Genomic DNA, 27,743 nt, shown 5'->3' on the forward strand with positions numbered 1-27,743 from the left:
TGCCACTTTTAATATTAGGGACTATGGGAGGATTTGTTACAGAGAGCTACTGTGGGGTTAGAGCAGCATGCAGGCCTATACAACAGCAAGACAGGCTTATACACAGTCACAAGCTTGACACTACATACTAGTTGGCTCACATTCTACCCCAGTGGTTTTCAAACTTTTTGGTGTCAAATACCCCTAATTTGGTGCATTTGGTAAATTTGGTAATTTGACCGCAGACCCGTTTGATAAGATTGTCTCAGTGGCCAAAATAGGAGAGTGGTTTGGTACAGGACAGGTAATATAATATACTGTAGTACTGAGATTACAGTGGAGAGAGTAAAGCCTATGATTCTCTCATTGGGCGAAACTTCTAGTGAATGAAATTGTGATTTCAGGACCACATTAATTTTGGACCAGCAAAAAAACTTTCAATGATCAATTCATTAATCAATAAATTTTTTGGAGGAAAAGGCAATGCCTTTCCAAAAGCTCTCTGGATGTATTAGGCTATTAAAAGAAAATGATTACTCTACATATAAATGCTATCTATAGCACCTTTAAGGAGTATTTTTATTAGGGATGCACGATAATTATCGGGCCGATAATTATCGGGCCGATAATTATCGGGCCGATATCAGCAATTATGACGTCATCCCGATAAACCCGATAACGTTATTGATAGCTCCGATAATATATAATACATTTTTTGGTTAAAAGAAATCCGGTGTGGGTGGATTTGGATGAAGGGCGCTTGTTTTTATTATAGCCTCCTCCCGTTTTGCCAGTACTGTGGTACGATTGATAGCGTGTGGTTTAGGAACAGGGAGTTTTTCACAAATCCAGCGCTCCCTTTCTTGGCTGTGACATAGTCACGTTACATTCGGAGGCAGACAGTCAATCTGCCAATTACGTCCCACCGCTTGCACCCACCTCTTCTTCTTACCACCAATCAGAAGCACTCGTTCGTTTATTTACCTCCGGATTGTCAGCCATTACTCTACTCGGAGCTCAGGCTAATAACGTTAGATCCCCGCCAGCCACATTGACAAGTACCAGCGCTTATACATTACTGGCAAATGTCTTGTTGCACTTGTGGCAACGAGCGTTGTCAGCATCGACTTTAGTAAAATAGACCCAGACTTTTGAACGTTTCGTTCTGTCCGCCATGATGAGAGCAGAGCTGTCTGTACTCGGCAGCACCCGTGTGTGTGTGTGTGAGTGGGTGTGTGTGTGAGCACAGCCCGCTGCTCGCGCAGGCAGAGACACCGAGGCAGGAGAGATATAGAAAACGGCCAACAAGATTAGTTTGCGACGTTTAAATTCCTCAAAAAAAACTCCATAATTTCTCGAGTACCGATAGCAGTACCGATGACGTCAGAGCTTATAAATACCAAAAAGAAATAAAAAAATTTATCAAAAAAAAAATATATAAATACATTTAAAAAAGAAATATTATAATACAATAAATATCGGTTATCGATATCGGTTATCGGCTTGAGGAGCATAAAGTTATCTGTATCGGTGTCAAAAAATCAATATCGTGCATCCCTAATTTTTATACCCCCAATACGAGAAATGCGTCGGATATTAAAAGATGTCATTCAAGGTAAAGAACCTGTGTGAACCACAGATGAAGTTAGGGGCCATCCCCTTAATTTCCCCCTAGTTGTTGGAGACAGGTGGAGCTGGAATCCCTTATTTGAGCAGAACTATTACAACACACTTGAAAGGTCTATTTTAGTGTGCTGCCAAATAATCGACCATGAGGCGATCTGTGCTAGCTGTTGCTAACAAGAAAGGGCTGGGTATCGAAATTCAATACTTTTATGGTATCGATTGAATTTCTTCACCAATACTATTGAGTATTAAAAGATTCTGTGGTATTGAAATTTGGTATTAAATGACACTGTGTCATTCAATACCAAATTTCGATACTTGAGTAGTTAAAGGTCCCATGTCTTATAAATTGCCTTTTCCAGTGTTTAGCATTGTTTTCTAGCAATGTGGGGTTGTATCAATGGGGTCTGTGTCTCTAATTCTCATTTTGGCTCATCAGTCCAGTCTCGAGTTCACGAGATCCTCCCTCACTAAGCCATTCTGATTTGACTGTTTTGCTGACGTGAATAAGGTACTGGTTGTAGTCACTGGCCATAATCAACAATTCGCTCAACAACAGAGCGAGTGGAAATACTGACACTTCCTCAAACGGGTTGACGTGCGCGGGTGCCGACAGAGAGAATCAACAATTCGCTCAACAACGGCGCAGTGGGAATAATGCGGAAGCGGTCTCCCTGTCCCTGACTCTCCCTCTCTCTCTCCACGGTCCACCTGCATTTTACACACAATCGCAGTCGCTCGTTCTCTCTCTCGCTCTCTCTCGTATATATGTATCACGCTGTGTGGGTGACTGTCACTCAAATCGCTTATGGGCGGAGCCCAGCCCAAAACAGCTTGAAATTTTGAAGTGGAAAAATGCTGCTTTAGAGTACTTGATTAGAAATACAAAACAATGGATTTTTTGGAGAAAAAAAACTTACAGATGTGTTCCATAGACTCACAGGAATTGTGTAACATTGCCCAAATAGTGAAAGGAATAGCAAAACATGGGACCTTTAATCAAAATCATCCAAAATGTATTTTCATTTTAGTTTTAGTCTTAGTCATGTGTCAAGTGCTCCTTTTTCGTTATCATATTTAGTAGGGATGCTCGATATTGGCTTTTTTACCGATATACCGATATTGTTCAACTCTTAATTTCCGATACCGATATCAACCGATATCAACCGATACCGATATATGCAGGGTTTCCCCGCCCAAAAAACGTAATAATTTCAGGTAATTAACATTACATATCTCTTGTTGTGGAATTAACACAACATTATGCATACATTTGACAATAAGTAAAATCAGAATTTGTTCTTACTTGCTTGCCTGGGTAAATAAATGTTATAGAAATGTAAAAAGAAATTTTTTTAAAATCACGATTTAATGCCAATATCGGCCGATAATATCGGTAGGCCGATAATATCGGACATCCCTAATATTTAGTCATCTTCATTTATTTTCCGTTTAGTCCGTTTTAGTCAACTAAATGTCTGAGCATTTTAGTCTTAGTCAGTTTTTGTCTCAATTTTGTCTTTTTTGTTTTAGTCTAGATTTTGTCGACGGAAACGGATGACATTTTTGTCTATTTTTAGTTAATGTACTAAAAAAATTATATTATATAAATTATAAAACATTTTTCTCTTTTATTTTTTACAGCTACTGTTTTATATATAGTTTTTTAGTAATAACTAGAAAGTAATGGTATGTATTCAACAACAGGTGATTGTATAGATTAGTATTAGTATCATTAAATGACAACTATGCTTCACCCACGGAAAGGTTGTTGGCACATTGGTTCCACACGGACATTATACGTTGTTGCACTTGCTTCCAGAAGGCTCCGTTTAGGTCAGCTAGTAGCAGAGGCTCTGTTGTGATTTTTAATGCACAATAAATATTCAACATTCTCTTTTGAGACTCCGCCTCAGACTCTTATCATTTGGCACTAAAAGCTAAACATTGTCACCGGTATGGCTGTCCGCAACATGTCATTAATTGTGTACGAGAGGTCGATCAGTTAGCCACATTAGCGTGAGCTAGGTTAGCCAGTTAGCGTGAGCTAGATGGAAAGAATGTAACGTTACTGGTGAAAAAGTGATTTACCTTGGAATACTCCTTTGCCAACTTGCTGTACTTTGCTTGCAGGTCTGCAGCTGGATGATGAATAGTCCCAACTTTAGCCAAGGTAAAGCTAAAGCTAAAACTAGCTTTTCAAATAGCTCTTCAGCTAATGCTAATAACAGAGCTCCCCGTCACACTGCTCTGTCGGGACGATGGCATTATAATTATAATTATTTTGTCTCGTCTTGTTTTAGTCAACAATATCAACATTGTTGAAATTTCGTCCTGGTTTTTGTAAATTACATTTTTGTGTCCTCAGTTGTGGTCAACGATATTTAACACATTGAGTGCCACGGACGCGTTTTGTCGTTAGTTCATGCCGACCTTTGAGTGCCCCCGACGCTATATAGCGTTTGTTTGTCGTTTCTTTTTTTATTGGCGATTTGAATTCATATTTCATCAATCAAGCCTCACGCTAGTGTTGCAGACTCTCTCTGAGCTCAATTGGGAAGATACCGCCCCCTATCGTCTCTCCCTGTGTAACTGCACCCCAGTACCTGGTTTTTGTAAATTACATTTTGTGTCCTCAGTTGTGGTCAACGATATTTAACACATTGAGTGCCACGGACGCGTTTTGTCGTTAGTTCATGCCGACCTTTGAGTGCCCCCGACACTATATAGCGTTTGTTTGTTGTTTCTTTTTTTATTGGCGATTTGAATTCATATTTCATCAATCGAGCCTCACGCTAGTGTTGCAGACTCTCTCTGAGCTCAATTGGGAAGATACCGCCCCCTATCGTCTCTCCCTGTGTAACTGCACCCCATTACTTTACACTGACGAAGGGGGGGAGCCAGTTTCCTCATTTTACTTTTCCGTCAAGCCAACTGAAGAGACCAAGTGATCGCCAGCCATCAGAACAGCGTGGATTATGTATTTACAGTACCCAACACTATAATCAATAAGCGTGATCGATATTTGGAATGGCGATCAGGAATTGGAATAATCTTTTTGGATAACATCTGATCTCAGGTAAGGAATTTATTTTACCAGTCTTAGGATAATCAGAGCTATTTTCACAGAGATATAAGCGTTTGCCCTATGCGTGTGTGTGTGTCTGTGTGTGCGCGATCAGGAAAAGGGAGAATCGATATTTCAGCCCGCCTCTATAGCATGCATAAGTACACATATACTATCGATAATCTAGCGTTTATTTGAAAGCGATTAATAAATAGGCCGAAAAATTTCAACGTGTTTGTGTATGCCAGAATATTCCAGTAAATGCCTTTTATCACGGAATCTATATATTTTCCTTGAAAACGAGGGCTTTTCAAAATGCTATAAAACGGAAATGAACCGATTAAAAAACAATCCGTTTCGACAATGTTGACTGCAAACAAGTCATTGATAAGCGACAGGCAGATTAGACACATAGCCATAATTTAAGACAGAGATTATGCGTTCACAACACTATCATTGAAGTGGGTGCTGGCATTTAACATGGTAAAGCATGGTTAATGGCCGGCACTGAAAGTGTTAATAAACTATTTAGTCTCGTTAGCGTGACATGGTCTTCAATAACGTGACGTCACGTCTCGTTGTCGTCATGAAAAAAACCTTCGTTGACGAACATCTTTCGTCATCATTTTAGTTGACAAAATTAACACTGGGCAACAGAGTTCAGAGTTTGTACAGTATGGGTAACAGTATGGGCAACAGAGTTCAAAGTTCGTACAGTATGGGCAATAGAGCCCAGAGCATAGGCAATGGGGTTCAGAGTTCAAGAGTTTATAGGGCAGGGCGGCTAAGTGGCGCAGTGGGCAAGGCGCTCGCCACTAATGCAGGAGATGCTGGGTTCGAGCCCAGCTCTCGGCATTGCTACCAGCTTGGCTGGTCGTTCATACTAATACAATTGGCAGTATTAGGGGGTGGGAAGCTGGCGGGTGGGGATCGGACGTTGTGGACAGCGACTCCTACAGGTCGGTTGGTGCGCCTGCGCAGTAGAATCAGGAAGCAACGAGGGCGGCGTGTCCCTCCCACGCACCCTCGCCGCTGAGAGATCGCGCTGTACAGGTGAAAAGATGCGACAGCTGCCTCCTCGTGTACCGGAGGGGACACGTGATGCAAGGCTTGGTCCACATTGCAGTTGACCTGTGGGAGGCATGGCCTAACAGCGTTCGAGACAGGGGAGGGTAGAATTGGACAATACAAAATCGGGATGGGAGAAAAATAGAAGAATGGGAGAGAAAAAGTAGATTAAAAAAAATAGTTTATAGGGCATGGGGTGGGGCTGTCTACCTACCCTACACAGGTAGCTGAGGCAGTTGACCCCTGCACCAAAGGTCAAGTTAACGTAAAATCATGACATACTCACTATACTGGGAGAAAAACGTAACTTTTGCTCAACTTATAAACCAAGGGAAAGAAAGGAAAGCAAGGCACACATTGTGCTGTGATTCACTTTTCCCAGACCTCAACTCAATAACAAAGAAATTACTACACTGAATGGAGTTCACCCACTCGCCGACTAGACTGCAGTGACTGAAATCTTCCACTCTGACGTTCACATCCCACGCGTTTGCTGCCTCCTCCCTCCATCCTCCTCTCCTCCCTCCATCCTCCTCTCCTCCCTCCATCCTCCTCTCCTCCCTCCATCCTTCTGTCCTCCGTCCATGCTCTCTGAGACATTGAGGTTAAACAACTCTCTAATTCTGCTCAAAGAATTTGCTTCCTCATTTTAGCTGCTAGCCTCCTCCTCCTCCCCCATCTCTCCATTCAGTCCAGTGTATTTCTCTGTTGTTGGTGACAGACAAGGGAAGGAAGATGTTATCAGATCCACGCACGGGAAACATGTTATCATTTTACATGCCTCATGTTTTTGGCAACATGACAGGGGGATTAGAAGATTCTAGACCGGTCAGACAGGGCACAGAACACACACACACTATGCTGATCTCTCCCGCTGTCTAACTGACCTATCATGTGATGTTGCCATGGCGAAGAGAATGCCTCAGACATAACAGTGTGCTTGTGTTCCGAGGGTGAGGTGGGCCGATCAGAGAGAGAGAGAGAGAGAGAGAGAGAGAGAGAGAGAGAGAGAGAGAGAGAGACAGACAGACAGACAGACACAGACAGACAGACAGACAGACAGACAGACTGTTCTCCGACTGTGGCACCGCCAACCTAGAGCCATATGAAATCCGTTTTATTTTTTTCCAAATTCCATTAAATTTTTTTCCAAATTCAGTTTTTTTCGTTTTAATATTTCAGAATTCTGTATTTTGCTTTGTACGCTCATTTTACCATCAGAAATAGTGTCTAATAAGTGGGAATGAATAAATGTCCACAATTTAATAAGATATAACAGTCCATTTAATAGGGCTGTCTTAAATACTTTGAAGCTTCGAAGCTTCGTTCGATGGGCATGGGATTCGAATATGAAAATAAAATTCGATTATTAAAAGAAATTAAAAAAATATATATATTTTTGCAAAATCAACTCTGCCTCTCTTTGTTAACTACAACAAGCAATGCTGTTTGTTATTTAAGATGAGGTCGGACTCTGCACTGACAGATGTGTTCATTGTGCTGCTTTTATAAAGCCTATAAAATTATAATTTTTTTTAATAGTTGATTCCATTTTTATTGCTCAATTCCGCGATTCCGTCCGCGATTCCGTGATCACGGATTCCATATGGCTCTACCGCCAACCCTGGCCCCTGGTCCCGGCCTTCAAGACGAGACAGACACACCCACTGGAAGAAGGGCCAGCCTGCATGGGGGCCCCGGCCATCATGGAAACTGATGCAGACTCCAGTCTGCCTCCCCTGGGTCTTTCTTCCAGATAGGGAGGATCAAGGTGGTTTATTTTTCGTACATGCTGGAAGACGTGCACCTGTGTGCTAGTAACTTCTAAATGTGGGAGTGACGTCCTAACCGGGGCCCAACTATGGTCACATCAAGAAAAGAAAAAGTGGGAAAGCATGCACATTAAAAAAACAGATGATACTGAAACGGGAATGACCATAAGATGCGAGTCCACACAAGTTTTTTACATGACAAGTGACATTTCAAGTACACTGCTATTAACTCTTGTGGCGTTGATAACCTAATTGTGGTGCACTGCTATTAACTATTGTGGTGTTAATAACTTAATTGTGGTACACTGCTATTAACTCTTGTGATGTTAATAACTTAATTACAGTACACTGCTATTAACTCTTGTGGCGTTGATAACTTAATTGCGGTACACTGCTATTAACTATTGTGGTGTTAATAACTTAATTGTGGTACACTGCTATTAACTCTTGTGATGTTAATAACTTAATTGTGGTACACTGCTATTAACTCTTGTGATGTTAATAACTTAATTGCGGTACACTGCTATTAACTCTTGTGATGTTAATAACTTAATTACAGTACACTGCTATTAACTCTTGTGATGGTAACTTAATTGCAACACACTGATATTAACTCTTGTGGTGTTAATAACCTAATTGTGGATTTGTGGTGTTAATAACCTAATTGCATTGGGAATTGACCATGTGCTTCCCATCTTCAAATCAAGAATTTGACCAATTAAACCCCAATTAAGCTGCCCAATTAACATTTAGTAGTCAAAAGTCCTGCATCAGGGTCTTTCTAGCAGCACTGGTTGCAGCCTAATCGGGAAGAAATGTGCCCCGCTAAATTATAAATATGAAAGAAATCACAGTGTGTCTTCCCATACTATGGCACACACCATATACAAGAGATGTTTTGAGTCCCGAGGGAGAGGCCTGGTGAAATGAGCACAGGGCTGAAGGTAAATAACTTATAATTAGGGGTGCACGATATTGATTTTTTTGACCCTGATACCGATACCGATAACTTTCTGCTCATCAAGGCCGATACCGATACCGATAACCGATATTTATTGTATTATAATATTTTTTTTTTATGTATATTCCTGTAGTTTTGACCTAACCAGATTTATCATGACATGAGCGTTACTACTATGAACAAAACAAAGCCAAGACAACAGTTTTCCAAATAAATATAATTTGAATCAGAAAATTCACAATCCGTCAACACTTATAATACATCCAACCTAACAAGTCACCTGCAACATCACCACCGCTACGATGGTGTGTTAAAAGCCTACGACGACGCGCGAGCAGCTAAGGCTGCTGTGAATCCAAAGCCAGCTACAAAGGAACCTGCGGCGCTTGTACCTATTGACGAGGCGTTTGCTAAATTAAAGAAGTTTGACAGAAATGACCCAAGGGCTCAAGCCGCTAGCTTTTAAGCAGTGCTTGGTGGTGCAAATTAACCTGGCTACTACGGAGCAATAAGCTTTAGCTGCTCGCGCGTCGTCGTAGGCTTTTAACACACCATCGTAGCGGTGGTGATGTTGCAGGTGACTTGTTAGGTTGGATGTATTATAAGTTGTTGCCCTTTTCCCTCCACATGGAACTTCTGCATTGCATTTGTTACAAATAGCAAGCAAACTTTTTTCCTCTGAAACTATTCCCACACTACTGACGCCATCTTTGTTTACATCCGCGCTGCTTCTGAAACTTACGTGGCTACGTCACAGCCAAGAAAGGGAGCGCTGGATTTGTGTAAAACGCCCTCTTCCTAAACCACACGCTATCAGTCGTACCACTGTACTGGCAAAACGGGAGGAGCCTACAGTAAAAACAAACGCCCTTCATCCCAATTCACCCACACCGCATTTTTTTTTACCAAAAAATATATTATATTATCGGAGCTATCAATAACGTTATCTGGTTTATCGAGATGACGTCATAATTGCTGATATCGGCCCGATAATTATCGTGCATCCCTACTAATTATCTGTATAGACACAGCAACACTAATTATCTGTATAGACACAGCAACACTAATTCTCTCTCTCTGTATTAGACACAGCAACAATAATAATATCCATATAGACTAGGATACCCCGATCGCGTTCTTTGTAGCATTAGATCCCCCTTCTGATGTCCTGTCCTACTACACTATATCCTGTAGTCTAATACTATCCTACTACACCGTCCTGTATATCCTACTACACTATCCTACTACACTATCTTGTCTATCCTACTACACCGTCCTGTATATCCTACTACACTATCCTACTACACTATCTTGTCTATCCTACTACACCGTCCTGTATATCCTACTACACTATCCTACTACACCGCCGTGTCCTACTACACTGTCCTGTCCTACTACACTGGCCTGTCCTACTACACTGGCCTGTCCTACTACACCATCCTGGCCTACTACACTGTCCTGTCCTATTACACTGTCCTGTCCTACTACACTGTCCTGTCCTACTACTACACCATCCTGTCCTACTACACTGTCCTGTCCTACTACACCATCCTGTCCTACTACAATGGCCTGTCCTACTACACCATCCTGTCCTACTACACTGTCCTGTCCTATTACACTGTCCTGTCCTACTACACTGTCCTGTCCTACTACACCATCATATCTGTCCTACTACACCATCCTGTCCTACTACACCATCCTGTCCTACTACACTGTCCTGTCAAGTTTCAAGTTTCTTTAATAGTTGTCATACAGAAGTACAGAATACTTTTGTACAAAATGCTTCTTACTGTTGCGCTCCAGAGACTGTGCATGACAAGATAAGTATGAAATAAAAACATAGTAAAAATTAGAAGAAAAAAAAAGAGGTCACAGTGTTCAGTTTAGACATATGTACAATGTTCGTAGACGTAGTTACCATACAATATACAATACTGTGCAGTGTACTAATATACAATACTATATAGTGCAAGGCATAAATGGACGAGGTGCAGTTTAGGTACAATTCACAGTAGGTGTACGAGTTGTAGTGCAAATCCTTTATCAATAAATATAAAGTGTAAGTGTGTTTGTGTGATCTAAAGTGTGGAGAGTGGGTGCTGCAGTGTGTTGTTTGTTTGAGTGAGTGTGTGTGTGCGTGTGGGTGTGTGTGCTGTGTGCATTTGATGGTTGTTGCATAGTGATTATTGTTCGTTTAGCGATTATTGTTCGTTTAGCAGCCTGATGGCCTGGGGATAGAAGCTCCTTCTGAGTCTTTCTGTGCTCGCCATAAGACTCCGGTATCGCTTGCCTGACGGCAGCAGTTCAAAGAGGCAGTTGTTCGGGTGGCTCGAGTCCTTAATAATTCTCTTAGCCTTCCCCTTGCACCGCTTGTTGTAAATGTTCTGGAGGGTGGGAAGCCCCCCTCTAATTGTGCGTTCGGCTGAACGTGTCACTCTTTGTAGTCTGCTACGGTCTTGTGCAGTGCTATTCCCAAACCAGGAGGTGATGTTGCCGGTCAGGATGCTCTCTATTGTACATGAGTAGAAGTTCCTAAGGATCTTCTGACTGACTTGGAACTTCCTTAGGCGCCTGAGGAAGTAGAGGCGTTGTCGTGCCTTCTTCACAACACTGTCAATGTGTGTGGTCCATGTCAAGTCCTCGGATATGTGGGCTCCGAGGTACTTGAAACTGTTCACTCTCTCAACTGGTGCCCCGTCGATGCTGAGGGGGCTGTAGTCCTTGACCCCCGACCTCCTGAAGTCCACAATCATCTCTTTTGTTTTGCTGACGTTCAGGGAGAGGCAGTTCTCCTGACACCACTGTGACAGGTTCTCTACCTCTTCCAGGTAGGCCCTTTCGTCGTTGGCAGAGATCAGGCCCACCACTACTGTGTCATCAGCAAATTTGATGATGGTGTTGTTGTTCCGCTGTGCTACGCAGTCATGTGTGTACAGGGAGTAGAGGAGGGGGCTCAGAACACAGCCCTGGGGGGCCCCTATGTTGAGCGTGATGGATGAGGAGGTGCAGTTGCCGGCTCTTACCACCTGGGGTCTGCCCGTCAGGAAGTCCAGGACCCACTGGCACAGGTCATAGTTCAAGCCCAGGTCCCTGAGCTTGGCTATGAGTTTGGAGGGGACTATGGTATTGAATGCTGAGCTGTAGTCGATGAACAGCATTCTCACATAGTTCCCCTTCCTCTTGTCCAGATGTGATGCTGCTGTGTGCAGCACATGGGCTATGGCGTCCTCCGTGGACCTGTTGGGGCGATATGCAAATCCTACTACACTGTCCTGTCCTACTACTGTCCTGTCCTACTACACTGTCCTGTCCTACTACACTGTCCTGTCCTACTAGTACACCATCATATCTGTCCTACTAGTACACCATCATATCTGTCCTACTACACTGTCCTGTCCTACTAGTACACCATCATATCTGTCCTACTACACTGTCCTGTCCTATTACACTGTCCTGTCCTACTACACTGTCCTGTCCTACTACTGTCCTGTCCTACTACACTGTCCTGTCCTACTAGTACACCATCATATCTGTCCTACTAGTACACCATCATATCTGTCCTACTACACCATCCTATCTGTCCTACTACACCGCCCCGTGGATTGTGTTGAGAAGGGACTCTTCCTATCAACAACATCATTGGTAAGTAGCAAATAGGGTTGCAAAAATCTGAACTATCCCTTTAAAATATAACAACAACAAATATTTTATTATTAGCCATTGTAAATTAATTAATGATTGAACTAGTTGTCTTGCTTAGCAGGTTAGTCTGTAAAGTCAGATAGCTGCAAAGTAGGGCTGCAACTAACGATTATTTTGGTAGTCGACTAATCTGTCGATTATTTTTCCGATTAGTCGACTAATCTAACGATTATTTCTGTCACACCCTCCATCTCTGCTTCCTGTGGGCGTGGCTCATTTTCAGGGCTCCAGTGCATGTTTTACCTCACATGCTCAAGTCTGCACACCTGTGAATGTCACCCTCCCTCTGCCTTAACATGATCCCATAGCAAATTTAAATAAGGACTCATGAAACATTTGAATTTGGATCTTAATTAAGCTACTTGCTTAATCAAATGTATTTTAATAACAAATACAATAATCAATCATAATGAAAACAAATTAAATAATACAAATTAAAATGCAAGTTTAAATGTAAAGATAATGACTGTGCAAATAATGTTTTAAAAGTAGCAGCCTCTGCCCCAGCACTGTGGTTCTGATGGGGCTGTTAACCTGGTCCAGGGGGGTGATGTGGATCCACTCACTAGGCTCCACCATCTCCAACAGCTGTAAGGGGAGAGGAGAGGATGATGAGTCAGATCAGACAGACTTCTAGGTCTTTTGTTTGCTGTGTGTGAGTGAGAGGAGCTGTGTGTGTGTATGCGTGTGTCTTCAGGGCTCTAAATTGCGACCAAATTGGTCGCATATGCGACCGAAATTGTATCTGTGCGACCTCAAAATATAATTGGGAGCATTCGTGCGAGTGCAAATAATTGTTCTGGTGCGACCTCCCCCTCACAGACCTGTCTCATTCACACCAGAGATAGCAAGCGTGCAGCTCCTCTTTTAACATCACTGAAGCATTAAACAATGGCCCAGGAAACTATTCACTTTAGTTTAATATACACGAGCCGTTGTCTAACGTTATCTAGCTGGCTAGCTACTGATAGCTCATAACATCATTGGCGTTCGTTTTTGCAGCTGTGGCTAACGTTAGCTAGCTGTTGTGCTCACGGAGGAGACAAAACTGGGAACGAGGTTACAATGGAGTGGAGCTAACTAACTGTACAAATCAATGTGATTGGCTGAGACTGTATTTTGTACGGTTGGCTGCCTGGCTGTTGTGGATTCGGGTAGCCTGCTAGCAGCTAACATCAACTCAACGTCAACACTCTGTTGACACACTGAGCTAGTTTGCCGACAGCAATGTAACAAACAATATGGTCCGTGCGGAACCCTTATCCCCAACACATAGTTCCGTGTGTGAATTATGTTGATCCACCACAAAAGATGAATCCTAAATTTAATCCAGTAAGAATAGTACTAGGCTATATAACATACATCTTTGCAAGTAGATTACATTAGCAAAATGCCCTTTTGACATGTAGCCTACATATTCATAATCATGAAAGTTTATTTGGAAATATTTTATATTCTGTACTTAGTTTGAAAGTGGTCAGACAGTTCCATCTGTGTGTAATACAGACAGTCTTCACACATTCATAAATAACACTTACAGAAAAGCTTATTGTGCACTGTAATACATTTTGTTCAATGGGGGATTTTTTTAATGTACCGAATACCGTGAAACCGTGGTATTTTTTACCAAGGTTATCGTACCCTCAAAATGTCATACCGGCACATGCCTAGTGTACACTATAGGCTACACTACTAGGTCTACACTATACTATAGTTTAAGGCTACTTTCACTGTTTTACTGCATTACAGTACTGTTATATTGTCATTTTTTTATCAATAAAAAATATATTACATATATATTGTTGGTGCTCCTTACATTTTTGTGGGTGCTCCTAAATTGTTGCTGGTGCTCCCAACTTTTTGAAGTTGGGAGCACCAGTGCTACCAAGTAAAAATGTTAATTTCGAGGCCTGGTCTTACTCTGATCTCATGCAGAGGAACACACCATTTACAAATGACAGCGTCCATAAAGGAACCTGTGATTGCATTGCTATAGCAAACTTATAAATCATCAGATATAAGATAGCTAGCACTAACGTTCCCTGTCTCTGCAGTCTTAGCCCAAAAAGTTAAAATTTTTTCAACTGAGAAAAAAAAGCAGCCTAGTCTACTCTAGACCATGGCGCTATATAGACAGTGGACATTGGCACTAGCTATCTTAACTTACCTGATTAATACTCCAGTAGGGCTGACCTTCGATTTTTTTTTTTGGAATTCGAAGCTTCGGGCCGAGATTCGATTTTAATTGGAAGCTTCGAAATTAAATATATTTTTTTCTCATGTTGTGGGACTTGTACAGCACTTTGTGGCATGGTGAGAGAGAGAGACAGGCATTGTGAGAGAGAGACAGGCATGGTGAGAGAGAGACAGGCACGGTGAGAGAGAGAGAGACAGGCATGGTGAGAGAGAGAGAGACATGCATGGTGAGAGAGAGAGACAGGCATGGTGAGAGAGAGGCATGGTGAGAGAGAGAGACAGGCATGGTGAGAGAGAGAGAGACAGGCATGGTGAGAGAGAGAGAGAGACAGGCATGGTGAGAGAGACAGGCATGGTGAGAGAGAGAGAGACTGGCATGGTGAGAGAGAGAGAGAGAGAGAGAGAGAGAGAGAGAGAGAGAGAGAGAGAGAGAGAGACAGGCATGGTGAGAGAGAGAGACAGACAGGCATGGTGAGAGAGAGACAGGCATCAATAAAAAATATATTACATATATATTGTTGGTGCTCCTTACATTTTTGTGGGTGCTCCTAAATTGTTGCTGGTGCTCCCAACTTTTTGAAGTTGGGAGCACCAGTGCTACCAAGTAAAAATGTTAATTTCGAGGCCTGGTCTTACTCTGATCTCATGCAGAGGAACACACCATTTACAAATGACAGCGTCCATAAAGGAACCCGTGATTGCATTGCTATAGCAAACTTATAAATCATCAGATATAAAATAGTTAGCACTAACGTTCCCTGTCTCTGCAGTCTTAGCCCAAAAAGTTCAAATTTTTTCAACTGAGAAAAAAAAGCAGCCTAGTCTACTCTAGACCATGGCGCTATATAGACAGTGGACATTGGCACTAGCTATCTTAACTTACCTGATTAATACTCCAGTGGGGCTGACCTTCGAAATTAAATAAAAAAAAAAATTCTCATGTTGTGGGACTTGTACAGCACTTTGTTCAACTTTGTCAGTGCTGTAAAGTTTAAACCTTTTTAAATCTTAGACAAACTAAACACTTTGCTTTCATGAAATATTTTAAGCCGTCATTTGAGGCTTTATAAAAGCAGCACAATGAACACAAATTTGTCTTGTTGTAATTAACAAAGAGAGGCAGAGTTGATTTTGCAACAAAAAATTCTAAAAAGAAATATATATATTCATAATTTGTTTTATTTATTTTTTTAAATAATCGAATTTTATTTTCATATTCGAATCCCATGCCCATCGAACGAAGCTTCGAAGTATTTAAGACAGCCCTATACAAAAATACGACACTTGGTGCTAATTCACGGAGCTGTAAACACCGGTAGCCTAGCCAAGCTCTAGTGTGCTCTAGTAGGCTGTAAGCTTGGTGCTGTTTAACGTTAGCTAACGTTACATAGTAGTTGGTTGACACGCAGCCTCAACAACATATTAACTGAAATAGCGTTCGCTTAGCAAGCATTATCCATGAGACATTCTGTTTTCCAACATGTAAGCTAAAACTTACCCATGATCCGAGTAGCTGTCATCACGGTTCCAGGGTGCTTGCTCGTGCATCACTGCTTTCTTCTTCTGTCGTTAGTACACAGAATGCAGTCATGGCAGACAAGGGAAATGATACTGCCCCAGCACTTCCTGTAGTGCATTTGCGCAGTTTTGAATGAACGGTACCGGCTCTCTGTTTACTTTGTTTTTATACAACGCATCAACACAAAAATTCCGCGTAGATGAATTTTTATGATCGACGTCGTCGATTATGTCGACTAATCGTTGCAGCCCTACTGCAAAGTATGTTTAAAAATAAAAAGGCTAAGAAGTCTACAGCACACATTGGTTTACTATCTGAAACACTTAAAGTGGTGTGTGTTTAAACACACAGTGTCAAGGTCCTGCACAGTACATAGACATTCCAATGTCATTGCATTTTTGCTAAACCATGCTTGTTTTTGGATAGAGCTGTTGAGAGCACAGGGTTTACACAGGGTTGACGGTGGCGCTCAGACTGAAAAGGATCCGATATCCACAATATATCTCACTGCCCGACTGCCGAGTAACAATGTACTATTGAATTTGAAATATAGGCCTATAGTATGGACACGAGAGAGAGAGACAGAGAGAAAGGGAGGGGGTGTGAGAGGGAGAGAGACAGAGAGAGACATAGGGAAAGGTGGGGGTGTCAGAGGGAGAGAGAGACAGAGATAGACAGAGAGAAAGGGGTGTGTGAGAGGGAGAGAGAGAGAGAAAGAGAGAGAATGAGAGAAAACTATAGGATGGCGGCTGCTATAGTCGCTTCTCTCTAAATTCTTGCCATGGAGACATATCAACAGAACCCTGTACGCTCTGTGTGTGTGTGTGTGTGTGTGTGTGTGTGTGTGTGTGTGTGTGTGTGTGTGTGTGTGTGTGTGTGTGTGTGTGTGGTTGCGTGTGTGGTTGCATGTGTGTAATGTATGTGTGTGTGTGTAGCCATAAAGGTGAGAGACAAAAAGGGAAGTATTTTCTCTGCCCATCTTATCATGATACACTTGTCATATCTGTCTCATTCCTTTATGGCTAGATTAGATGGCTAATAGCCAGACATCTACTCTGTTTGGCTCTGCCTGTACGATACAATGTGAAAATAATGAATTACACTCTTCTGCAGGACAGTACTGGAGGAACTACTTCTTCAGGAAATATGTGGCAGCGTCAGACTCCATGCATGTCTCTTGGCATAACACAGGTTAACCATTAACCAGAAAACACCCTACTCTGGCCCAACGACAGCTAACTAACGATGGATGAGATGTCCTCAATGTCAGGTAGCATTGATGCAACTGAGCTGAGGTCAGTTTAGCTCATTCCGAGAGGAAATACTATCCATTCAGTGGTGCACTTTTAAATTAGCTCCATCATTGGTGTAGGTAGGCTACTTACATTTAGTCATTTAGCTGACGCTTTTATCCAAAGCGACTTACAAGTTCTGTACAACAAGTCAGCAGGAAGCGTACAACTCTGGCCGCTAAGTGGTATTGTTCATCAAACAATGTTGAACTTGAGTGCTACAGTCTTGAGTGCATAGCAGTATGGACACATTATCATAGTAGGTAGTAATATAGGCAAGGTAGATTCCTTAGTAGCAAAGTGCTTAATATCAAAAGAGAGTATGAAGGTTTTAATAGTTTTAATTTTCTTATTATTATTTTATTTTATTTCAGATATTGATTGAAGAAGTGTGTTTTTAGTCGACGGCGGAGAATTGGGCAGGTTTCAGCTTTCCTGACTGTGGTGGTGGGAAGTATATTACACCATTGTGGGGAAAGTACTAGGGATGCCCCGATCACGTTTTTTGCCACCGATACCGATCACCGATCGTCTTGAGCCATATCGGCCGATACCGATCCGATACCGATCGTTTTTGATTAATAAAAAAAATAATTATATAATTTTTTTATTTTTTTTTATAAAATATATATATTATATAATTAGACTTGTACTTGTAGTTGTATTATCTGCGAGACAACGCCACCACGCAACAAGTCAAAATGCTCGCTATCTCCACTGTCTGTGTGTATACTCTGCTTTGATCAAATCACATTCGGCTCTGCAGATTTACCCTAGGCTCTGCAGATATACCCTACTCCCTCAGCTATCCCCGTTAGTGACTGCGACGCAAGCCGGGCTTCGAATATGCATCGAATGAGTGTTATAAGACATTGATATCAGGAGCTGTCTGTAGCTACTGCTAGCCGGAAATATAACGTTAAGACAACGCCTCAGTGAACTATTTAGTTGAATGGGACATTTCGTTTTGAACAGTGAGCTAAGCTAACGTGAGCTAACAGAGGTATCATACACTAGTACTAGATAACTAGACTATTGCTGGAGCATTTGTTGATATCAGGAGCTATCAGTAGCTAGCCGGCTAGATACCGTTCAGTTAGACAATGCCTCATCATGTATTAAACTAAAAGTGAATAGTTGACTGGGTCATTTTGTAACGGTAGCTAACGTTAGCTCATGGAGGTCCCGTCCCACTAGACTAGACCCGTGTTTACATGCGTGCGGGAGGAGCTGGAGGAGGAGCAGACGCGCAGCACTGTGTGCAGCTCCCGGTGTCTGAGACAGAACTCAGCGAGTGAGATCTGTTTTGACGATTGGCGAAAATAAAGCATTATCACCGATCACCGATCGCATATTTATACTGATTATCGGCCGATAACGATCGGTGGCCGATCGATCGGGGCATCCCTAGAAAGTACAGAGCCTGCTTCACTTTGATGACCCCCCACCCCAGGAGCTCAGATAGGAGTGGGTCTGAGGTGGACAGAAGATGCACAACATAAGGGTCTTAAGGATGTGTTGTTAGAGGCTATCTATAATGCTGCCTGGTAGGTGAATGACTTGTGCCATACAGAGGCCTGGGGACACTTGCCCCAAAAACTATAGTCCTGTTCGCCATATACATCAGACGCGTGCATCACCGGGGCAGAAAGCAACGTAATCCTGGTCAGAACAACGGGGCAGACTACAATATATATCCTTTTTTTTTTTAGCCATGCTAGCGATCTAAAAAATCAATCCATGCCAAAGTTAGATATGTAAAAGGTGAAAGACTCACACTCAGGCCATGGTTAGACTAGTGTTTTTGTGGCTCGTTTTTATACGTTTTTGAATACGTTTGATGTCCCTATTACACAGAAATGCGTTTTTTGGCGTTTTTTTGTGGATACGGCTGAAACGCTAAATTGTGTTTGCGTTTTGGAGAACCCCTAAAAAACGCGCCGACAACAGCTGTGTAGTCTGCACGGAGCCGTTGTTGCGAAAACGCCCATGCGCAGTAGATACCATCTGCGTGCCCTCCGGTGACAACAGAGTTTGTGTGTGTGTGTTTGGGACAGAGCTCCCAGCTCCGTGTCCCTGTGTCCCAAATAAGTTATTCTTATAAGGACCCCAGTCCAAGCTACAACAGTCTGCATTCCCTTAACAATTGTTTGTATTGAGCTGTATTGTATTGTACCCATTATGCAATATGTTAAATAAAGTTTACATCCATTCATTCTGCTAGCATTACCACTGGCTAACATGAGCTAGCATTAGCTATCAGACCCTGTTAGCTCAAAGCTCCTCTTTCAACTTAACAAGCATTAAACAAAAAGGCCCAGTCATCTATTCACCTTTGTTTAATACACACAGCGGTGTCTCTAATGTTATCTAACTATTGATAGCTCCCGATATCATCTGTTTGGTGCTGGCTAACTAGCGTGAGCTAACGTTAGCTTCTAGCCACAATGCTATATTGTTATAATGGCATATTCCATTGACGTTAGCATGCAGCTAACTGTAGCTACCAATCTTTTTTTAGACTAAACTATCCGCTCTTGGTGGTCACTTGTGTTGATGTTAGTTTTGTTTCATCAACAAATGACAGGCAGAATACACAGTGAATGTATCCGTTTTGTTTATTGCACTTTTATTAGGCTTTGCTGAAAAAGAATTGCTGCATTGAGTAAATAGGCAAGATGGTGGCGCCCATAGGCGCCTGCCTTGTTGACATTTTCTTTGCTGGAGCTTCCAGGAAGTGTATTGGCACATTCAAGTTATGATTGGTTGAAATTGCCTTCATGTTCGCCACCTACTGCCACCTACTGCTTTGGCAGTGTACTACATCAGTGTGCTCAGGTGACAAAAACGAAAGTGTGACTCGAGGCTGCGACGTCGCGGCGAAACGCATATGACAATGAAACGAAAATGAAACGAAAGGTGTAACCGCCGCCTCACAGCCATGCTGATTTGGCAAAACGGCATCCAGCCGTTTTAGTTTTGAAACAACTTTTGGGAGTGCCATGGTTTCTGCATAGAGCCCCGTCGTATTCTTTTAGCGCAGAAGCTTGCGCAGGTCCGGGGCAACTTAGTCACGTGACTCAGTTGGTATTGCTGATTGGCTCGAACACGATATGTTTGTAAACAGCGAACAGGTCTATAGTCCTGGTAACATGAACTCCATGCATGTATACCTTGCTGTTAGTGGCAGTAATGTGGCATGAGCAGGATTATTTAATGTATTCCCACTTTTCAGCCAAACTGCCACTACATACATCTGATTATTTAGCACTATTACTCAGTAGTATTCATTGATATATGTTGAATCACTTGTACACTTATACATTTACTGTTACATTTGCACTCTGGTTGGATGCCAAACTTATTTTTGTTGTACTGTACTTGTGCTGTATATAATGACAATACATTTTGTATTTATTTATTAACACATAAAGAGTTAAACAAAAGGGAAAATACATAACCATATTGTGTAGGAGTTTAGAAGCCTAGAGGCTTATAGAACTTCCCCTATTTTGTCAAATCAAATATATACATATTATTTTAAAAACAACAATACATGATTTAAATACATTTGAATAGAATCTAACTATTGTAAACTAAAGTAGGGTCACCGACGGTCCGACCGGACCCCCACATTCTCTCTGCAGCAGGCAACAGTTACAGCACCCACGTCCTTCATGGTTCCCAGCTGTATACCGCTACACTTCGCTCAATTCATATCACAGCCAGGCCAATTTAATCGAACTTTTTTTTTCTTTTTTACTGTGGGGTGACATATTTATTATAATGTGTTTATTTTCACTCCAAGTCGCGTTCGATTCATCATGTAAAAAGTAAACAAGACAGACTCTCCATTGCATTTCTAGAAGTTGGACCATTGCAACAACTTCGGGGTAAGTGTGACAAATAAATGGCCCGGATTTTATGTTTAGGTCATCTAAAATGCTTCTGAGTAAGTAAAATAAAATGACATGACATATCGTCGCCCGGGAGATCTAAAAAGTTAATTTCAGTCCATGTTCGTTTGCCCAGCTGTGATATGAAGCGAGCAAGCCATAGAGGTAACATACTGTAGTCGGTAACATACTGTACAGTCGGTAACATACTGTACAGTCGGTAACAACATACTGTACAGTCGGTAACCAACAACCAACCACATCCTAAGGCTACTTCATCACTGGATAGTTAGTAGGCGCATCTCTGACAAATTGTGTACTGCCTAGGTAAATGTGCTCTTACAACGGTATTACAACGATTAAAGGACGACATGTCGGTGACATATTGAATTGAACTGAGGCTGGGGGGATAGTGATTTGAGGCGAATACATACAGTATACATAAACGTCGTTGTCCACATTGTTGGTGCTGGATGGTCGTGCTGTATATATGCCAATGGCGCGTGCGCAGTCGCGACGACCTTCTGTAGTCAAACAGCATCGGCGAAGCTTAAAAAATGGACTCGGCGTGATTATGAGGCATTGTGCGCCGGTTACAGCGAATGCCCCGGCCTTTCCCCAGTGGTAGCTGTGGTTGTGCTGCTGCGGACCGACCCGGGCTGCAGCATTACATACGTGCCATACATTCACGAGGACAGTGCACTGCCCGGGGGGACAATGGCAGTATCGCATCTAAACAGCGTTGGAACTAAACGCACGTGCAGCGAGCCATTCACCGTGTGTGTGTGTGCGCGCGAGCACCCCGAAACATTGTTTAAAACGCACTCGCCTTGTTAGTAACAGTGTTACAATGTAACATTTAAGAACAGTGCGACATCTACTGTTGCCATATGTCGTTCTAGTTTGTTTCAATTCCGAGAGTATACTCCTGAGGCTGTAGCCATTTGCTCGATACACACGTCCTACTGTGGCTTAATGTATCTCGTTTTAACAACAACACTCAACCCCACTTACTAGGTCTGTAGAACGGCAGGCAGCGATACACGTTTACTGTATAAAACCTGAACGTAAATATGTCGGGAAGTAGTGAAAAGCAACGCAGCCTACTCACCAGCGAAATACGACACCAGAAATGTGCCTATCGTTGTTTTCTCCCCACGCAGCACAAGCCTCCCTTTTCAGGCAGAGCCCCGTTTCCCGTGGATTGTCGCCTCGCGGGATTCCAGTGGGGACGTTGAAAATGTCAAAGATTCCAATACTCCTCTTCCTAGAAGCTCGCCCTCGACCGACCGAGTCATGCAATCATGTTTCTCTGAATGTTATGTGTCGCGTATTGCTTTCATCCGGGCGTCTGGGGCTGGAGACCAGCGGGGCCGTTGTGGCTCAGGAATCAGGATGACAGCTTTGGATGATGAGGGGGGGAATATGCGCGTGTGAGGAGATCTACTGTGGAGTTGTGGTCAGTGTGCTCGCGGGGCGTGAACGTTGTTGGCATGGTGAGAGAGAGAGAGGGGGGGGGGGGGTGAGAGAGAGAGAGAGAGAGAAGAGAGAAAGAGGGGGGCGGTGGTGAGAGAGAGGGATGGTGAGAGAGAGACAGGCATGGTGAGAGAGAGAGAGAGACAGGCATGGTGAGAGAGAGAGGCATGGTGAGAGAGAGACAGGCATGGTGATGGTGAGAGAGAGAGACAGGCATGGAGCGAGAGAGAGACAGGCGCATGGTGAGAGAGAGAGACAGGCATGGAGAGAGAGAGAGGCATGGTGAGAGAGAGACAGGCGCATGGTGAGAGAGAGACAGGCATGGAGAGAGAGAGAGGCATGGTGAGAGAGAGAGACAGGCGCATGGTGAGAGAGAGAGACAGGCATGGAGAGAGAGAGACAGGCATGGTGATGGTGAGAGAGAGAGACAGGCATGGTGAGAGAGAGACAGGCATGGTGAGAGAGAGAGACAAGCATGGAGAGAGAGAGAGACAGGCATGGTGAGAGAGAGAGACAGGCATGGTGAGAGAGAGAGAGACAGGCATGGTGAGAGAGAGAGAGAGAGACAGGCATGGTGAGAGAGAGAGAGACAGGCATGGTGAGAGAGAGAGAGACAGGCATGGTGAGAGAGAGACAGGCATGGTGAGAGAGAGAGACAGGCATGGTGAGAGAGAGAGACAGGCATGGTGAGAGAGAGACAGGCATGGTGAGAGAGAGAGAGACATGCATGGTGAGAGAGAGAGACAGGCATGGTGAGAGAGAGAGGCATGGTGAGAGAGAGACAGGCATGGTGAGAGAGAGAGACAAGCATGGAGAGAGAGAGAGACAGGCATGGTGAGAGAGAGAGACAGGCATGGTGAGAGAGAGAGAGACAGGCATGGTGAGAGCGAGAGAGAGAGACAGGCATGGTGAGAGAGAGAGAGACAGGCATGGTGAGAGAGAGAGAGACAGGCATGGTGAGAGAGAGACAGGCATGGTGAGAGAGAGAGACAGGCATGGTGAGAGAGAGAGACAGGCATGGTGAGAGAGAGACAGGCATGGTGAGAGAGAGAGAGACATGCATGGTGAGAGAGAGAGACAGGCATGGTGAGAGAGAGAGGCATGGTGAGAGAGAGAGACAGGCATGGTGAGAGAGAGAGACAGGCATGGTGAGAGAGAGACAGGCATGGTGAGAGAGAGAGAGACTGGCATGGTGAGAGAGAGAGAGAGAGACAGGCATGGTGAGAGAGAAAGACAGACAGGCATGGTGAGAGAGAGACAGGCATGGTGTGAGAGAGAGAGAGACAGGCATGGTGAGAGAGAGACAGGCATGGTGAGAGAGAGAGAGAGAGAGAGAGAGCAAGAGAGAGGCAGGCAGACGGGACCCCTTGAGGGATTGGGTTTACAACAAAGCCACGGAATGACACTAACCACGCCAAACACATTATGGACTCGATGTACACCCAAGCCTCACGTGGTGAAGGGCGAATCTCATTCATGGTCCTGTTTTGTTACTAGTTGTAATTTATTAAATTTATATTCGAGTAAGACACTCCTTGAACAAAATAAAAATTGTTGTGCTTGTCTGTCATTTCGATGACAAATGAAAGCATTTCACCACTAATTCCTCTGTATCGCACTCATCAGTCACGACGCCACAGTACAATGGGCTTGTCAGTCACTGTTGTTGACCAGACGAGTGTGTCAAATCCATCTCAATTGTATGCATTAAAAAAATAATCTAAATAATCTAAATATGTGGCTGTGGCCACGTGCACAACACAAGGCATAAAGATGTTACGTAACCATCCCAGCCGGTCAACAACAGTGGGAATAGAGGGAGGGGCGGGTGGGTAGAAGGAGGAGGGGCTAACGTAAACTCGCTGACGCGCATTGGCTGTGGAATACATTTCCCTGAGTGATAGCAAACCTGCATCACTTGAAGATCTACTCAACGACGTTGAGTTTGTTTACCCTCGAGCAGAGAAATGGGATGGTGCAGCCTGCTCATTCCCACCTACTGCCCACCGTGCCTGTTCCAAAATTAATTCAAATAGTTCCAAGCAGGCTGCCCACAATAATCTTTATATTTTGTTATAGTAACACCTAAACAGTGCAAGGTCTACTCTAGAGAGTCACTTATCCACAGCCTAACTCATCCCACCAAGTCTTACTTACCCTGCATGTGTAGCAGGGTGGATTATCCCTGCTTTATTACATGGCGTTTTCACATTCGCCGAAATGCTTGCTTGTGATTGGTCAATAGCCCCCCGACAGCGGTCATTATTTTTCAATAATGACCGCTGTGGGACAATAATGACCGCTGTGCGCAGCTGTTCGCAATCAAGCCCACTGACACACACTGTTTCAGTGCAATTAGACACTGCCGGTGTTCTGCTGCCGGCGATGACAGGGGGCGGAGCGACGAGCGGAGCCAGAACGCAGCCAGAACCAGTGTTGCGAGTCGATGTAAAATGAATTAGGTATATTGTTAGTAAGTTAGCCATGTAATAAGCGGGATAATGTATAGCTATACTCGGTCATTGTCGCAAAATAATTGACCTTCACTGACGTTTAAAACACCTCGCCGAAGCGGCTCGGTATTTTAAACTCTGTGTCGGTCAATTATTTTGCGACAATGACCTCGTAGCTATACATTATCCCTTACTTATGGGAGTGGTTGTACACGGCCACCTGGTAGCGGGAATGCAGCAGAGCCGGGTCCAGCTGGATCCCTGACTGTAGGTCAGGAATGTTGAAGTGGAGGTCGAGCAGCAGGAGTGGATGAGGCCTAGGATTCACTGACCTAGGGATGGTACTCTGGTCCTTCTGGCCCTCCAGGGCGATCAGCAGTAACTCCCCACACACTCACACTTCCCCCAATACTTCCTGAGCCCTCCCACACCTGATGGCAGCAAGATGGATGATATATTCGCTCCCCAAAGCAGTACTCTTCCTTAATGCGGAGTGAAGACCTTTCACATTAAACTATAGGCAGGGGGTGGGGAAAGGGTTAAACAATAATGAGCATTACCCGGAGAGGAGAAGGGTTAGACAAAATGCACATTAAAGACTCACACACAGTGTTCCCATTTACGTCTCCTTTATATAAAGTCTGGTTCAATATACAATTATATTACTCAATTAGGAAAGTTATTCCCACACTGGGCAACTAGTGCTCTCGCTCTACAATACACATGGATGAAAGCTATTCCCACACTGGGCACCTAGTGCTCTCACTCTATATTACAGACACAGTAAGAACCTCTTCCCTTTAATGGTTATCTACTGCTCCGCTTCGCGGTAGGTGAGCACAAGGCAACAAGGCAAAATTCAATGGGAATTTTATAAAGAACCACAAGTTATTATTACACTCAAAAGAAATTAACAGTGGGCCCACATTAGCAAATAAAAGTCCTATCTAAAGCCGGCTTTTTCCCCAAAACAATAAATGGTTGGGGCGCCCCTATACACTGCTGCCAGCATTCGTTCAAAGCACCGTTTATCTTCGCCCTTAGAGAGCCTGCGCCACACAGTGAATTGTCTACCGATAACGTTTCAGCACTCGGAGCGCCGCTGTACTTATCCAAGATGGCGGGCCTACTCTCACCACCACTAGTCCGGGTGTTAAGATGGCCGTCGGGAGATCCCGCGATAACAGACAGCGGGGCGGGGTAGACGCTGGGGCAGGTGAGCTGCTGGGGCAACGGCTTGGAGGGGCTGGAGGAGCGGGCAGTGTAGTGGCGTCCTCTGCTGGGCTGAAGAGGTGGGCCGACACGCGGGCTAAACTGTGGTGCTAACCTAAACAAAGCTAAGCTGTTGGTCGTGGTGAACCCCCCTGCTATGACGCCTATACACAGCTAACGCAAGGTGGACAATATCTACCACCTGGTCTTCGGCGATGATCGCCTGTTGGTTCATTCACAGTGTCTCTGGCACATTAAACAAACGCTAAGCTACCGCATACTTCTAGGATAACCCGTTGTGTAACTGAGTTTATCTGGCGCATTAACCAAACGCTAAACTACTGCATACTTCTAGGATAACCCGTTTTGTAACTGAGTTTATTCCTCGCGTGCTGAATCTCCGGAGCTCTCGTTCCAGACGTCCTTCTTCCTCCATGGAAAAACGCTGAAGAGGAAGCCCCTCCCTCGGCCCCGTCCTCTGAACCCATTCTTCTTCTCCTGTGGCTCCCTGCCCAACGCGACCACCAGCGCCCCTGGCGGCACCTGTATCCTGGCCCACTATGAAGCGTCAATGTCAGGGTAGGGAGAATCAAAGAGAGCAGCACGTTAAGTGTCCATGTCAGGGTAGGGATGATCAAGAGCGGTCAACCGGTTACAACGTCCTCGTGAACACAGGGAATGCAAACGATTAGCGTTAGACACCTTGAATAATAGTCAGACATATTCAGGTGGCTACACATGCATGCCCTATTGGGCTTTTCACAAGATCCTAATCCTGTGAAATCCTGTTATATTCCTTTTTTATTGTAATATATATATATATATATTTTTTACAATTATGTTTTACTGTTTTTTTAAATAGTTTTACAAAACCAAACCAAACAAAGAACTAAGACAAAAGAGGGTATTGAAAGAACATCAAAATGATACCAACATATCTGCCCACAAACCACACAAACCACACACACACACACACACACACACACACACACACACACACACACACACACACACACACACACACACACACACACATAGAGCGTACAGGGTTCTGTTGATATGTCTCCATGGCAAGAATTTAGAGAGAAGCGACTATAGCAGCCGCCATCCTATAGTTTTCTCTCATTCTCTCTCTTTCTCTCTCTCTCTCCCTCTCACACACCCCTTTCTCACAAGATCCTAATCCTGTGAAATCCTGTTATATTCCTTTTTTATTGTAATATATATATATATATATTTTTTACAATTATGTTTTACTGTTTTTTTAAATAGTTTTACAAAACCAAACAAAGAACTAAGACAAAAGAGGGTATTGAAAGAACATCAAAATGATACCAACATATCTGCCCACAAACCACACACCCCACACACACACACACACACACACACACACACACACACACACACACACACACACACACACACACACAGCTCAGTCAGTATTGAAAGCAGAGGAACAGAAGATAAGATCACTACAGGAGATCAATATTTAAGTTATATTTTTTTATATAGTTATATGTTAGT

The 27,743-nt window shown here is 43.5% G+C and overlaps 1 protein-coding gene across 4 annotated transcripts in view; it reads right to left on the bottom strand.

Moving 5' to 3' along the window:
- The window catches only part of slc20a2 (solute carrier family 20 member 2), a gene marked incomplete at its 3' end in the record, with an annotated part of 192,973 nt that extends 170,522 nt beyond the window's left edge, over positions 1 to 22,451 (bottom strand). For all 4 annotated transcript variants that reach the window (XM_084330475.1, XM_084330473.1, XM_084330477.1 and 1 more), the window contains exon 1: positions 22,190 to 22,451. The remainder of the gene's footprint in view (positions 1 to 22,189) is intronic.
- Positions 22,452 to 27,743: the final 5,292 nt, after the last annotated feature.

This window comes from Notolepis coatsorum (assembly GCF_963971535.1).
Source record: "Notolepis coatsorum genome assembly, chromosome: 1".
Lineage (NCBI taxonomy): Eukaryota > Metazoa > Chordata > Actinopteri > Aulopiformes > Paralepididae > Notolepis > Notolepis coatsorum.